The following is a 14479-nucleotide window of genomic DNA, read 5'->3' as shown; positions in this document are numbered from 1 at the left end:
TTTCCCATCCTGGGTGTTTTTGTTCTAGTGTGATTATTAAAGTCTTGTGTTAACCCCTTCATCCCCATGTCTGCCTGCACTTGGGTTCTTCCACCACGTCCACCCTCCACGTTCACGACAGAATGAACGATCCAAAGCAGAACCCAGCAGGCAGATTGGAGGCAAGGCGAGCGACCCAGGCTCGTCGCCTCCTGTGTTTACGTCAGGGGCACTCTGACGTTTTAGAGTTTGCGGACCGCTTTTTTGAGGTGGCAGGGGAGATGGTTTACAGTGAGCAGGAACAGATGGTCCTGTTCAATGGCGGCCTCAACCAACCTCTAGCGGGGTGGGAGATGCAAATGCTGAGACTGCTTGTGTTAACCCCTTCATCCCCATGTCTGCCTGCACTTGGGTTCTTCCACCACGTCCACCCTCCACGTTCACGACAGAATGAACGATCCAAAGCAGAACCCAGCAGGCAGATTGGAGGCAAGGCGAGCGACCCAGGCTCGTCGCCTCCTGTGTTTACGTCAGGGGCACTCTGACGTAAACCGCTTTTTTGAGGTGGCAGGGGAGATGGTTTACAGTGAGCAGGAACAGATGGTCCTGTTCAATGGCGGCCTCAACCAACCTCTAGCGGGGTGGGAGATGCAAATGCTGAGACCGCTGGGCTTCACTGACCTGATCAGGTATGCCATGAATCGGCCAGAGCCCAGTGTCTCAGCTCAACCCAGTCTTTCCCCCCCCGCTGGCCGCTATCCCCGAGGGCCGTACCCTGCAAATCGGGGCTGTGGGCCTCTCCTCACCCTCTGCGACCTCCACCGCACCACCTCCTACAGTCTCCCCACCCGCAGTCAGCCTTGGTGGCAAGAGGGGAAGGCGAGAATCCCTGGGGTCCTCGTCAGAGGCCTCCAACCCGGAGACAGCTACGCCATTCACCTCCTTCCTACTGCCGACCACCAGACGGGTGGCTCGGCTGAAGAAGAAGAGGCAACGGAGGGCGGTCCCAAGTCCGGTGGTCTCGAGTCAAGTGCCAAGTCCGGTGGTCTCGAGTCAAGTGCCAAGTCCGGTGGTCTCGAGTCAAGTGCCAAGTCCGGTGGTCTCAAGTCAAGTGCCAAGTCCGGTGGTCTCAAGTCAAGTGCCAAGTTGACATGTTCCTCAGCCGGCATTCCAGCCGGCGTCAAGTCCTGTTGCTCAGCCGGCCTGCCAGTCGGTCCCTCCCAGAACCTCTGGGACTCCGCGCTCTCGAGCGCCGCCCCCCAGGGTGTCCCCTAAGTCCCCTGGGACTCCGCACTTCCGAGCGCCAGGGACAAAGACTGTTCCCCCTTGTCCCAACCCCTTTGGACTTCCCCCCTTTGACTCATTTGTTCCCCCCATTAACTTTGTTGTTCCCCCTCCCCCCCTCCCTTGTTTGTTATTTTTATTATGTCACCCCAACCCTGTTGTTATGTATTCTTGTCTGCCCCTAATCTTGTTTAGTATGTTTTGCCTTGTCTTGTCGTTGTCCCAGTCTGCCTTGTCTTGTCAGTCTACCCCTTGATGAACACCTGGAGGTGTTCATTTAAGGGGGGGCTTATGTCATGATTCCGCTATCATGTCATGTTTATTCTTGGTCTTGCAGCGGAGTCATGGCATAGCCTTAGGTTTTGTGTGAGAAAGACATGGCTTTGTTTTGATTCTGACTTGCTATGTGCTTTCTCGTGTCTCGTCAGTGTTTCCCGCCCTTTTGTCTCGTTAACCTTCCCTGAGTGTTTCAGTACCTGCACCTGCCCCTTGTTAATTATCCTGTGTTTGTTCCCCTATAAGACATCCTCGTGTTCATTGTCCTGTGCTCGTTCATTGAATGCTTTACTTGTTCCCTGGTAAAGTTCATGTTCTTGTACCCTGTTTGTATAGTGCTTAGTGTTATTCCTTGTTGTTTCTTTTTGCCCCCCTTGTGGGAAGTCTTTGTTTTCAGTTTTGGATTTTAGTTTGGTCAGTGTTTTTCCCATCGTGGGTGTTTTTGTTCTAGTGTGATTATTAAAGTCTTGTGTTAACCCCTCCCTCCCAGTGTCTGCCTGCACTTGGGTTCTTCCACCCTCCACGTTCACGACAATCATCTACAGTGCATAGTATCATCCAACAATTGATGGAACAATCTCTGTGCGTAAGGGTCAAAGACGGAAAACCATACTGGATTCCCGTGATCTTCGGGCCCTTAGACGGCACTGCATCACATACAGGAATGCTACTGTAATGGAAATCACAACATGGGCTCAGGAATACTTGCAGAAAGCATTGTCGGTGAACACAATCCACCGTGCCATTCGCTGTTGCCAGCTAAAACTCTATAGGTCAAAAAATACGCCACATCTAAACATAATCCAGTAGCCAAGGCATTTTCTCTGGGCCAAGGTTCATTTAAAATAGACTGTGGCAAAGTGGAAAACTGTTCTGTGGTCAGACGTTCTTTTTGGAAAACTGGGACGCCATGTCATCCGGACTATAGAGGACAAGGACAACTCAAGTTGTTATCAGTGCTCAGTTCAGAAACCTGCATCTCTGTTGGTATAGGGTTACATGAGTGCGTGTGGCATGGGCAGCTTACACGTCGGGAAAGGCACCATCAATGCTGAAAGATATATCCAAGTTTTAGAACAACATATGCTTCCATCCAGACGTAGTCTCTTTCAGGGAAGACCTTGCATTTTTCCAACATGACAATGCCAGACCACATACTGCATCAATTACAACATCATGGCTGCGTAGAAGAAGGATCCGGCTACTGAAATGGCCAGCATGCAGTCCAGATCTTTCACCCATAGAAAACATTTGGCGCATCATAAAGAGGAAGATGCGACAAAGAAGACCTAAGACAGTTGAGCAACTAGAAGCCTGTATTAGACAAGAATGGGACACCATTACTATTCCTAAACTTGAGCAACCCAGACGTTTGCAGACTGTTATAAAAACAATTTCTGTCACACGCTTGAGGTATTCGATCAATCACTATGCGCTGGTTAACTGGCGAATCATAGCACACCTCGCTTTTCAGAGCGATGACCTTTTGTAAAACATCTGTGTGTTTCAGAGAGGAGGGAGAAACGAACATGCTAGGTATGTGAAAAATACAGCATTTTAAACCTTAAATCGTGTATACACATTGTATTATATCTAAAACAAACGATAATGTTCGTTTAGTTGTGTCATGTGGGGCATCATGCATCCATTTATTTTACAGGGGCATAGTATGCACAACACACAGAAACATGGTCTATATGTACAAATACATACATTTAAAGCAATATTATAGAGTGCATCTCTTAAGTGTATTCAAAACATTGCACAAATCCTTGCGTGAATTAAATTTAAAACACAATCTGATTGATACATGAATCTTCTTCCCAGTAAAAAGACTGTGGTATAGCCTACCAGTTTATGTTATATCTGCTGTAACAATTCATGAGCTTAAATCCAAACGCAAGATACTTTTCTCTCTTGTTTTTAATTGCACTGGCAAACTCTAGGCGCCTACTGTCACTGGACAGAAAGATACAAGATATGTATTGCAGATGGTAAATAAGATATACAGCATACATGATAATAATAATACAAAATAATAACAATTTACACCATTCATTCTGTTTAAAGGTTTACATACACCCGACTTTATGCTGAGTGTACTGTACTGTGTTCTATGAATGTTTGTAAATAGTTCTCTCTTAATTGTCTCTTAGTCTTTTAATTTTCCTGACTGTGCAACTGTGAAGATCAGTCTCAATATCACACAGTCACTGCTGGGCAGGGGTCAAATATGCAAAAGATACTGCAAAAGTAAAGACCCGAAGGGCGTTTTCTGATGGTCAGTGGATAGTTGAATGTCTCAGGCAGGGGCGCAACTACTCAGTGCTAGGGGGGTATGCAGAAACAGGTTTGGCGCCCCCCTAAATAAAAAAGTGTGCTTTTAAAAGATCATGTATGGGCTTTTAAAAGATCATGTATGGGCTTGAAATAATAAAGGTTTATTTAAAAAGTATATCAGACAGCTACTGTAAGCCTACCATAATTATATGGACACAAATATATAAAAATGTATTCATGGAAATTTCTCTGCCATTTCTTTCTTTTTGCCGTATCTAAAACGTACCGAAATGTGACACAAGTGTATTGTGTCGAACCGAACCCTGAATTTTGTGAACCATTACACCCCTACCTTTTCCATATTAATAATATTAAGACATTAATCTGTTGGTATCAAGTTGGTATCAAGCTCCCTCTACACTTCCACCTAATGTTAGACCTACCTGTTGCTTTCCCCTGTCTTTCCTAATCCACCATCCTCACACCTGAATAAAATGAACTTTGCTGTTAAATATAGCAGCCTAAATTAATTTTTTAAATCAGCCTAGGGATGGCATCAGATAAGAGAACTATTATTCAGTAAGGTTGTGCTGCTGTTGAAATTGCATTAACATTTGGGATTTTAAAAAGTACAAATATGACACACACATACATACATATAGAAAAGTAATTACAGGGTCACATCTCTCTCTGTTTAAAGGTCTGTGCTGATATATACATACATACATACATACACATATAACACAGATCTTTAAAGAAGGAGAAATGTGGCCCTTGCAGCTTCCATGTCACCCAGCAGATGTAAAGCAGCCTGTGTGTCTGACAGCACAGCTGAGCTTACATGAAGCTAATGGTAAAATAAAATCCATGATAAACCAGCCTTATTGCATAAGGAATGTTTTCCAGCTTCTAGTCATTTATTGTGCATGCTACCTTATATTTACCAGTTCTTATTTTACTTCAATAAAATTTAGATATGTCATGCATGGCATTGGTACAATAGGGTTTAACCAAAATCTAAATGTAGATATCAGCAGCAACATTATTTTGCATTAAGTTAGCAAACACTTGCAGGCAATATTTATATTTGCAAGCCTCCAAGTTTGGTAGAAAAATTTATTCATTATTCCACGGTCGGTTGCTCAGCAAGCTCGCTAGCTAACGTTAGTCTGTTAACATGAATATTGTATTTGCAAGAATAGACGTCACATTTTGAATCCTACCTGTTGCCTTTCACCATCCACGTATTTAGCTGCTGTCGCATCCCTTGACAGGACGTCTCCTTTTTCCATCTTTCTTTTTCTATTTTTAGCCCCCGACAGCTTTTTTGGTTTGTCCATCTTTTTCAAATTCAAATTTCAACGACAACTCACCAACGTTACTGCGTACTTAACGTAACTCACGGCGCCCCGCCCACTCGCGATATTACCCTTCTATGTCTAAATAAATTATATGATGGAATCTTATGAGGGCACCGGTGCCGCCTAGCCTGTTAGTCCTCTTAAATGTATGTAACTTTTATATATATACAATAACCTATATAAATTTTATAAAAATGTATATAACTTTTATTATTTCACATTTTTAAACCATCGCGTTGGCGCCCCCCATGGTGCGGCGCCGCATATAGCTCATACCCACTTTTTGCGCCACTGGTCTCAGGACAAGCAAGATACTATCACAAAACATAACAGTCGTAGACTAGAGTAAAATTATACCCTGTTAAGAATGTAAAAAAAATCCTTAAAAAGATTCAGTAATTATATAAAATGTTACTCCCCTCGAGGTTTAATAAAGGCTCAAGTCGTTCTTGGGTTTTAACGGGCATTTATTCGATGACAAGGTCTTCAAACATGTCTTTACATGTCCCCTTATTGCTCATTCACATTGCCGTCAGAACTGGTATAAATAAAACACAGAAACATAAATAAACCTTAAATTCTTTACATACTTGCAGGCAATACAAAACAAAATCACATAAAAAACTGAGAAATAAAGCATACATTTATGCCATGTAAAATAATATCTTGGTTAGCTTGTTACAAATGCATATGCGTAACACAAATATATGACAAGTAAAGACAAATATACCTCATTGGCCGCATAGACCGCGAACTTTGAGACAGATGACTCGCAAATCGCCGCACATATCTCTCCGATCCTAGCGAGTGCACCCATACCGCGTCCACATAACAACAAAAAATGATAAGTTCCACACGGAACAAAAAATAAGTTCCCACCTTTTCCACAAAGTTTTTACCAAAAAGAAATAAACATGAAATTAGCCATGAGACATTATTTATTTCAAACATATGAATTTAATCTCTCATATATATTTATATTTTAACTGTGAACCATATTGAACGAAAATATATGGGTTGACTTTGACGGCAGCTACACTTCCACTAAATCACTTGTGATTTCAACCAATGAACTATGTGTGAGCGATTACTGTAAGTTATAAAGTCATATTAGTCAGCTTCAAGTAATGTGACTGTCTTGTGGATAGGTCTCTCCAGATAGACTGGTTTGCTTGAGTCTCTTTCCTTGATCATCTAGTGCTGAGTTGCTTATCAATAACTGGACCTACCGCACACATCCATCTTCAGCTTGATACACAGCGGTGACTTTAGCCAGCTTCCATGCATTTCTGGGTGCAGTGTCGTCTTGAACAATTATTATTTCATTGACTTTCGCATTTCTCCTTGTCTTGTGCCATTTCTGTCTTTCTTGTAAACTCAATGGGTACTCCTTTTTCCATCTGTGCCAAAATTCATTGGCAAGGTATTGGACTCTACGCCATCTCTTGCGGAGGTAGAGGTCTTCCTTTACGAAATTTCCAGGTGGAGGCAAGATTATTGAGGACTTCATTGTCAGAAGTAAGTTGGGCGTAAGAGGCTGAGGACCTGTTGGGTCACTGAGTAAGTGTGCTGTCATAGGTCGGCTGTTTATGATTCCCATCACTTCGTAAAGATACGTCCGTAAGGATGAACTGTCGAGTGTTCGGGAAGTTAACACACTTCGGATCGTCCGGATTTGCCTTTCCCAAACTCCACCCATATGGCTAGCAGAAGGAGGATTCATGACAAAATCGCATCCTAGTTTTTTAAGGCATTCTTGATCCATTCCCTTTACTGCTTCCAGGAATTCACGCCTCGCTCCAACAAAATTGGTGCCTTGATCTGATTGAAGTTGGCGAACATTTCCACGTAGGGCAATGAAAGCGCGAAGTGAGTTGATGAATGCATCGGTTGATAGATCATCAAGTAACTCTATGTGCACTGCGCGAGAGCACAAGCATGTGAACAATAGTCCATAACGTTTCAGCTCCATTCGACCTTCTTTGATGTAAAATGGACCAAAACAATCCATCCAACTATACGTGAAAGGAGGAGTTATCTCCATTCTCTCACGCGGCAAGTCTGCCATTTTCTGTTCTTCAGGGTGACGTCTAAACCTTCTGCACTTGACGCAATGGTAGATGACTGATGACACAGCTTGACTACATCCGAGGATCCAGATACCATTTGATCTCAACTCGTTTATGGTCTCGTTTATGGTCATGCCATGCCCCTGATGTTGCACCTTTCTGTGATAGTGATCAATCAGTAACCTTGTTATGTGGTTGTTTTTTGGTAGGATGACTGGATGTTTGATGTGTGGATGCATTGCAGCATGCACTAATCGACCTCCCACTCTAAGGATGCCCCCGTGGTCCAAGTAGGGATTGAGTCGGTACAACCTACTGGTTTTGTCTTTGGTCATGTCTCTTTGTGACTCAAGATCACTGATCTCTTTGGAGAAGATTTCCCTTTGTACAATGAGCATGATGATAAGCTCCGCATCCTGTCTTTCCTCGAGACTTGTGGTTTCATTGGTTCTCTGTATTGTACCCTTAAACTCCTTGAGAAATCTTTGGAGTCTGGCGATTGCTTTCACTAGTCTTGTCCAGCTTGAAAACTTTGAAAAGCGATTAGTGAGCAAATCTGGTTTGGTTGAGGTCTGGTGCACAATGACCCTGCGCACTTCTGGATCTCTGTTATCAAGTTCTCTCACCTTAACCTCACCGCTTGGAAGCTCTTCCTGCCAGAGAAACTTTGGACCACTGAACCAATTGGAAGCAATGAGCTCTTTTGCCTTAAGCGTATTTCCACTGTGTTGGGTTTGTACTTTCCTTGCGATTTTCCACGAATACATGAAACCGTCTCGCTTCATTGTTAATGTATCCTAATACGACATTGGAATCTGTCCAAAAGAATTCTTGGGCGTCTTCAAGCTCCAATTCTCCTCTGAGCATGTCACTTGTGCGTACTGCTATAACTGCTATGGATAGCTCGAGTCTTGGCACAGTGGTTACCGTTGTGGGGAATACTCTGGCCTTTGCCATGACTAGGGCGCAGTGTATCTGTCCTGTTGTGCTCGTTGCTCTTAGATAAGTACAGACTCCATACCCTGTGACACTTGCATCTGAAAAATGGTGGACTTCATACTTGTGAACTGTCTTGAAATCTACTGGTAGGTAGCATCGCTTAATCTTGACATCGGCCAAATTCTGCAAATCCAAGAACCAGGACTCCCACTGTGACCTTAGCTCATTCGACAGTGGCTCATCCCAGTCAATCTTCTCCCGACACATCTGTTGAAGTATTTGTTTCCCGAGTAGGACGAAAGGCGCCACAAAGGTTCTTCTGGCTTGACATGAAATTGATGAAACATGTGTTCTATGTCACACATCACCGCTACTTGACCCTTACGAAACCGGCATAGAACACCAACCAGGGTGTTGGTCAACTCCGGCCCAGTGAGCAGAAAGTCATTTAATGACACACCTTCGTACTTTGCCGAACAGTCGAACACGACTCTTATTTTTCCAGGTTTCTGGGGGTGGTAAACCCCATGGTGAGGGATGTACCAGGAGGGCCTATTGTCCAGTTCGTCAGGTGGAACCTTTTCCGCATCTCCACACGTTATTGTTTCATTCATGAATTTTGCATAGTCTTTGTGATATTGCATGTCTTTCTCAAATCTTTTCCTTAGACATTTGAGTCGGTGTTCGGAACAGATTTTATTGTCTGGCAGATTTGGTTTGTACTTCTTAAAGGGAAGGGCAACTCACAGTGACCATTTGCTTTCATTTTCACTCCTTCCTCCATTATGGAAATGAAACGCAGATCCTCTTGGGAGAAGTGAGAGTCCTCCACGCGACGTTCATTGAAGTCAGACTCCAGTACCTTGATCACATCTAGTGGTGTGACTAGCTCTTTGACTTGTGTACGACAGACGTACATGACATCATTTGCTAAGGGTTTTGGTGACTGAACAGAAGGTGTCACTTCTTTGACTATAACTCTGTGGCTGCTTCCTATAGCGTCAGCATAGTCCACACAGGGATCAGTACCGCCGATTATAGTCCAGCCAAGGTCTGTTCTTTGAGCGAATGGTTCATTGTCCTTTACTGACACCACTTCTCTGGGTAGCAGAGCTTGCGAACAGTTGTACCCTATAAGCAGGTCGACATCGCACTCTATCATGGGAGCGATCTCTTCAGCAAGGTTCTCTAGGTGAGGCCATGCTCTTGCTGTCTTAGGTGTAGGAATATGACTTGGAATGGCAGGGATAAAGTCTCTTGTGTATGTTGTTGGGAGAGGTATTCTCTTGGATGTGTAGAAGCCTCTGACTTGTAACCCAAATAACCTTTTACTTGCAATAACTGTGTCCCTGGATGACAGTGTAGAAAGTTTTAACTGCACTTGTTTCTATTCTGTGACTAGAGCGTCTGCCTTCTCTTGAAGAACGAATGTAGTGTCGCTCTGACTGTCCAGAAGGGCATAAACAAGAACCTCATGCTCTGGATCACTTGTTGTGGACAACCAAACTGGAATGATTGTGAATGTGAGATCACTGTTAGTGTTTTGTACAATACGGTTGGATATTGCCTCGTTTGGTGTTTCTTTACTTGGTTGTTTGGTTTCCCTTGTGTCCTTTTGTTCCTTGTCAGCATCCTTGTCTTTTTGACCTCCTTGTCACGTTCCTGATGTAAGCATGTTGGATGCTTTCCTTTGCATGTGTTACAAACACTTCTCCTTTCACATTTCCTTGAATGGTGACCAGGGCTGAGACATCCAAAGCACAAGCCCCTTGTTTGTACAAACTTGACTCGGTCGGTAATTGACTTGTCCATGAACCTTCGGCAAACATGAATGCTTTTCACAGAAGATACACCTCTTAATGTCTGGGTTCTCTATTGAACTGCTTGCTAGCACCTTTGCGTCAACACGTCGGGTCTTTGGGAACTTAGTTTTTTCTGAGTCACTTGCCTTAAGTGCATGAAGCGACGTTACTGGATTGCACGCTATTTTGGCCTCTCTTGTGACAAAGTTGCTAAATGTTGGAAATGACCCACTTTGCTCTTGAGTCTCAATGACCTTTCTATTCCATCTTGCTGTTAACCAATCTGGAAGCTTGCTGAGCATTTTCTGGTTTTCACTGCAGTCGTTGAGAACTTCAAGATTCTTCATCTGGAACATTGCTGCTTCACAGCCTCTGAGAAAGTCTGAGAACTCTCGTAATTCAGCACTACCCTTTGGTCCAATCCTTGGCCATGATATTAGCTTATCCCTGAAGGCTTTGGCGATAACAAATGAGCTTCCATACCTTTCCTCTAAAATGTCCCATGCTGCAAAATAAGCTGTGTCCGTTCCCAACAGAAAGTAGCTCTCAATTGCCTTTCTTGCTGGCCCACCAACATACCTGCGGAGGTAGTAGAGCTTTTCATTTACAGGGATGTTCTTCCTGTCTATCAGGGTTTGAAAAGACATTTCCCAATCCTTGTACTTGAGTGGGTCTCTAATAAAGACTGAAGGTTCTGGTACTGGTAAACGACTTATGTTGATTGATTCCGCCAACACTCTGGCTAATGCAGCAGTGCTATCTTCTTGTGTAGCATTTGTAGTATGTTGCCGACTTGTGGCCTCTTGTGGCACAGTGCGTTGTTGCGGATTAGCAGTGAGTTGTGTAATGTGATAAGGAAACTAACCAGGTAAGGTGCCGCTTCTTTCCGCTTGGACTCACTGTGTAGAAGGTCTGATATTTCTTCATCTGAAGTTGATTCTTGTTCGTAGACTTTCAGACGCGCTTTGGCGGCTTCCATTTTCTTGACAGTCTCCCAGCGTTCTATCTGCCTTCTCTTTTCTTCTAATGGGAATTGTTTTTCAGCATTTTCCGCTTCTTGTCGTGCAAGTCTTTTTCTGTTTTCAACTTCAAGATTTTCAAGTTGCCTTTGCTCACGCTCCGTTTCTTGCATCACTTTCAAGGTGGCTTCAGTTGCTGCCAGTTCTGCTGCTGCTTCTTGTTTCTTCGCAGATTACTTGCTTGAATGGCTCGAACGTGTGATTGCACTACCCGTGCGTTTGGACATGTGAGATGCTGCTGATTGGAACACAAAGCCAGCCTCACTCCAGTGAGTTGACCTTTTAGCTGTGTATTTACCACTTTCGTTTTCTTTAAGAATCTCAACTGCATGTTCTATTATCCTTACAGAAACAGCATGACATGTGTCTACTCGACGACGGGTATCACTGTCCGGAGTGTCGTAGCTGCTCAATTCGTGATAACTTTGCTTTACTTCACCTAAAGCATTTTGGACCCTTACGATGTGGTCCTGTAAGGTTGCAGTGCTAGGTCCATCGAGTGCTCTCTTAGCTTGTTTGACAATAGCTTTCCATTTGTCATAATTGGTCTTAAAGCGACACTGAAGCTTATTCACTCTATCTTCGTGTAGAGCTTGGCCCTTTTCAGTAAGCTTTCTGGTTCTTTGGCCTTTTCTCAAAGCATCTTCTTCAGCTACTTGACTTGTATTTGCCTCTTGCTGTGGGCTTAAGTCTACATTTTCTTCATCAGGACTTGCTTGCTCCTGTAATTTCACTGCTTCGTTTCCTTGGACTTCAGGCTCAGCCATTTCACTACTTGAGCTGATGTATGTGTATTGACTTAAGATCAGTTTTTGTGAAGATGTAAGAATACCTAAATTATTGTGAACAACTACAGATATAATACTCTTAACTGTAAATATGAACTCTGTTAGTATTAACTTAAATGTGTTAAAACACCTTAGTGCAAATTATTGACTGTTTTCACCTCAGAAATTACCTTCAATGTAAAATAAACAATTTTACTTGCCCTTTAAAATGCCATAAGGCACCTTTAACTGAGCAAAGTACTTGTGATTAGACTTGGAATTAGAATAATTACCTTTCAAAATAATAAACATACACTTAAACTTGAATTGCATGCACATAACCCGCCTTTAATACTTTAGAGTCCCCTTAACGTTAGCAGAATTAAACTACTTCTTAACATTTAACTTGTTTAAATGTGTTACTTCCTTGTAGCTTGACCCCACGACACATCTGGACTCTGGTTGCCACTTGTCGGGTTTTCCGTGCACCAGTCTGTGTTGCCTTTGATGCTCGCGAGCGTTGTTAACGATGCTGGCTCCGTTGTAACTGGCACCGCTATCTTCTCCTCCAGCACGTACGGAGCAGGTTGAGTTCTGACTGCTACTCCCCTCGAGGTTTAATAAAGGCTCAAGTCGTTCTTGGGTTTTAACGGGCATTTATTCGATGACAAGGTCTTCAAACATGTCTTTACATGTCCCCTTATTGCTCGTTCACATTGCCGTCAGAACTGGTATAAATAAAACACAGAAACATAAATAAACCTTAAATTCTTGACATACTTGCAGGCAATGCAAAATAAAATCACATAAAAAACTGAAAAATAAAGCATACATTTATGCCATGTAAAATAATATCTTGGTTAGCTTGTTACAAATGCATATGCGTAACACAAATAAATGACAAGTAAAGACAAATATACCTCATTGGCCGCATAGACTCGAGAGGGTAAACTTCATCTTTACGCTTCACCAACAACTTATTACAATCTTCCGCGAATTTTGAGACAGATGACTCTCAAATCGCCGCACATATCTCTCCGATCCTTGCGAGTGCACCCATACCGTGTCCACATAACAACAAAAAATGATAAGTTCCACACGGAACAAAAAATAAGTTCCCACCTTTTCCACAAAGTTTTTACCAAAACGAAATAAACATGAAATTAGCCATGAGACATTATTTATTTCAAACATATGATTTTAATCTCTCATATATATTTATATTTTAACTGTGAACCATATTGAACGAAAATATATGTGTTGACTTTGACGGCAGCTATAAAATGTTCTTAAACCATGTAAAGCAGGGGTGTCAAAGTCAAATGGACGGAGGGCCAAATAAAAAATTTAGCTACAAGCCGAGGGCCGGACTGTTCGAATGTTCATTGAAAAATTTTTAAATGACGCATATAGTCTAGTGAACCTAATTGAACCTACTGAAAACCTAACAAATATATTCCAATATGATCAGATAAATAAAGCAATATTTTCTTATGGCTCTAAATATGTGATTGCACAGTAATGTTCACTTGTTTGAGGTTGAGGGTGAAACAGTCGTGTTATGGTCAAAGTAATTGTTATATTTTTAATCTGAATTTAAATTAAACACTCTCTGACCTGTTTGATGAATTTTACGAATTATATTATGAATAATAGCCATGTAAAATGAATTTAAAATCTATTCTGTTTCACCACAGAAATATGATTAGTGTAGCTGCTAAAACAACCAAAAACATGGTATATGATTAAAATGTTACATACAGTGTTACTCAGAGGCAATGGTGTTTCTGCTCAGACTCACATTTAAAAAGAGTTGCCTTTTTTCTCGGCAAACTTCGTCACAAACTTTAATCATGCAGTTTTTGATGAAATCCCCCTCCGTAAATGGCCGGGCTGATTTAGCGATCTCTTCTGCCAAAATAAAACTGGCCTTGACAGCAGCCTGGCCTTGTAATTTGGCTTTTTTGAACAGAGCCTGTCGAGATTTGAGGCCTCGTTTTAATTCCTCTGCCTTTTGTAGCCTTTGTTCCATGTCCATATTCTTGTTTTTGTCCGCGTGTTTCGTTTCATAATGTCGTCTCAGATTATACTCTTTCAGTACCGCCACACTTTCTCCACACAGAAGACACACAGGTTTTCCAGCTACCTCCGTGAACATATACTCCGACTCCCACCTTGTTTGAAACCCCCGGTTCTCAGTGTCCACCTTCCGTTTTGCCATTTTTGATGGGTATCTGAAAGTTAATTTTACTGTGATGCTGACGACTGCTGTGCCAATAAATATTGAGATGAAGCAGCCTACTGCTCGGTGCGTCACCGTTGCATTGTGGGAAATGTAGTATTGGTGCGTGTAAAAGATCTGCGGGCTGCCGGCTTGCTGCGGTCTGCGGGCCGGTTCTAATAATAAATCAAGATCATCCCAGGGGCCGTAAAAAACCTTCTCGCGGGCCGGATGTGGCCCGCGGGCCTTGACTCTGACATATGTGATGTAAAGGAACAACCTTCTATCCTTGGTCCTTGGATTTTCATCCTCGACAACGTGTGCGGTACCTTTAGGCTAATTTGAGATTTGCACATGGAATTCGTATCTTGCATATAAAGAATAAGGTTTTGAAACAAATTGATTATAACAACAAAAACAAGGTTTGGGATTTTGGCCGAAAATGTCGTGCTGTCCCAGCAAGCAATTTTTGGTTTAAAAGA

Source organism: Barbatula barbatula (genome assembly GCF_947034865.1).
Source record: "Barbatula barbatula genome assembly, chromosome: 2".
Lineage (NCBI taxonomy): Eukaryota > Metazoa > Chordata > Actinopteri > Cypriniformes > Nemacheilidae > Barbatula > Barbatula barbatula.
The sequence above is the reverse complement of the archived record's forward strand: the minus strand, read 5'-3'. Positions refer to the sequence as shown.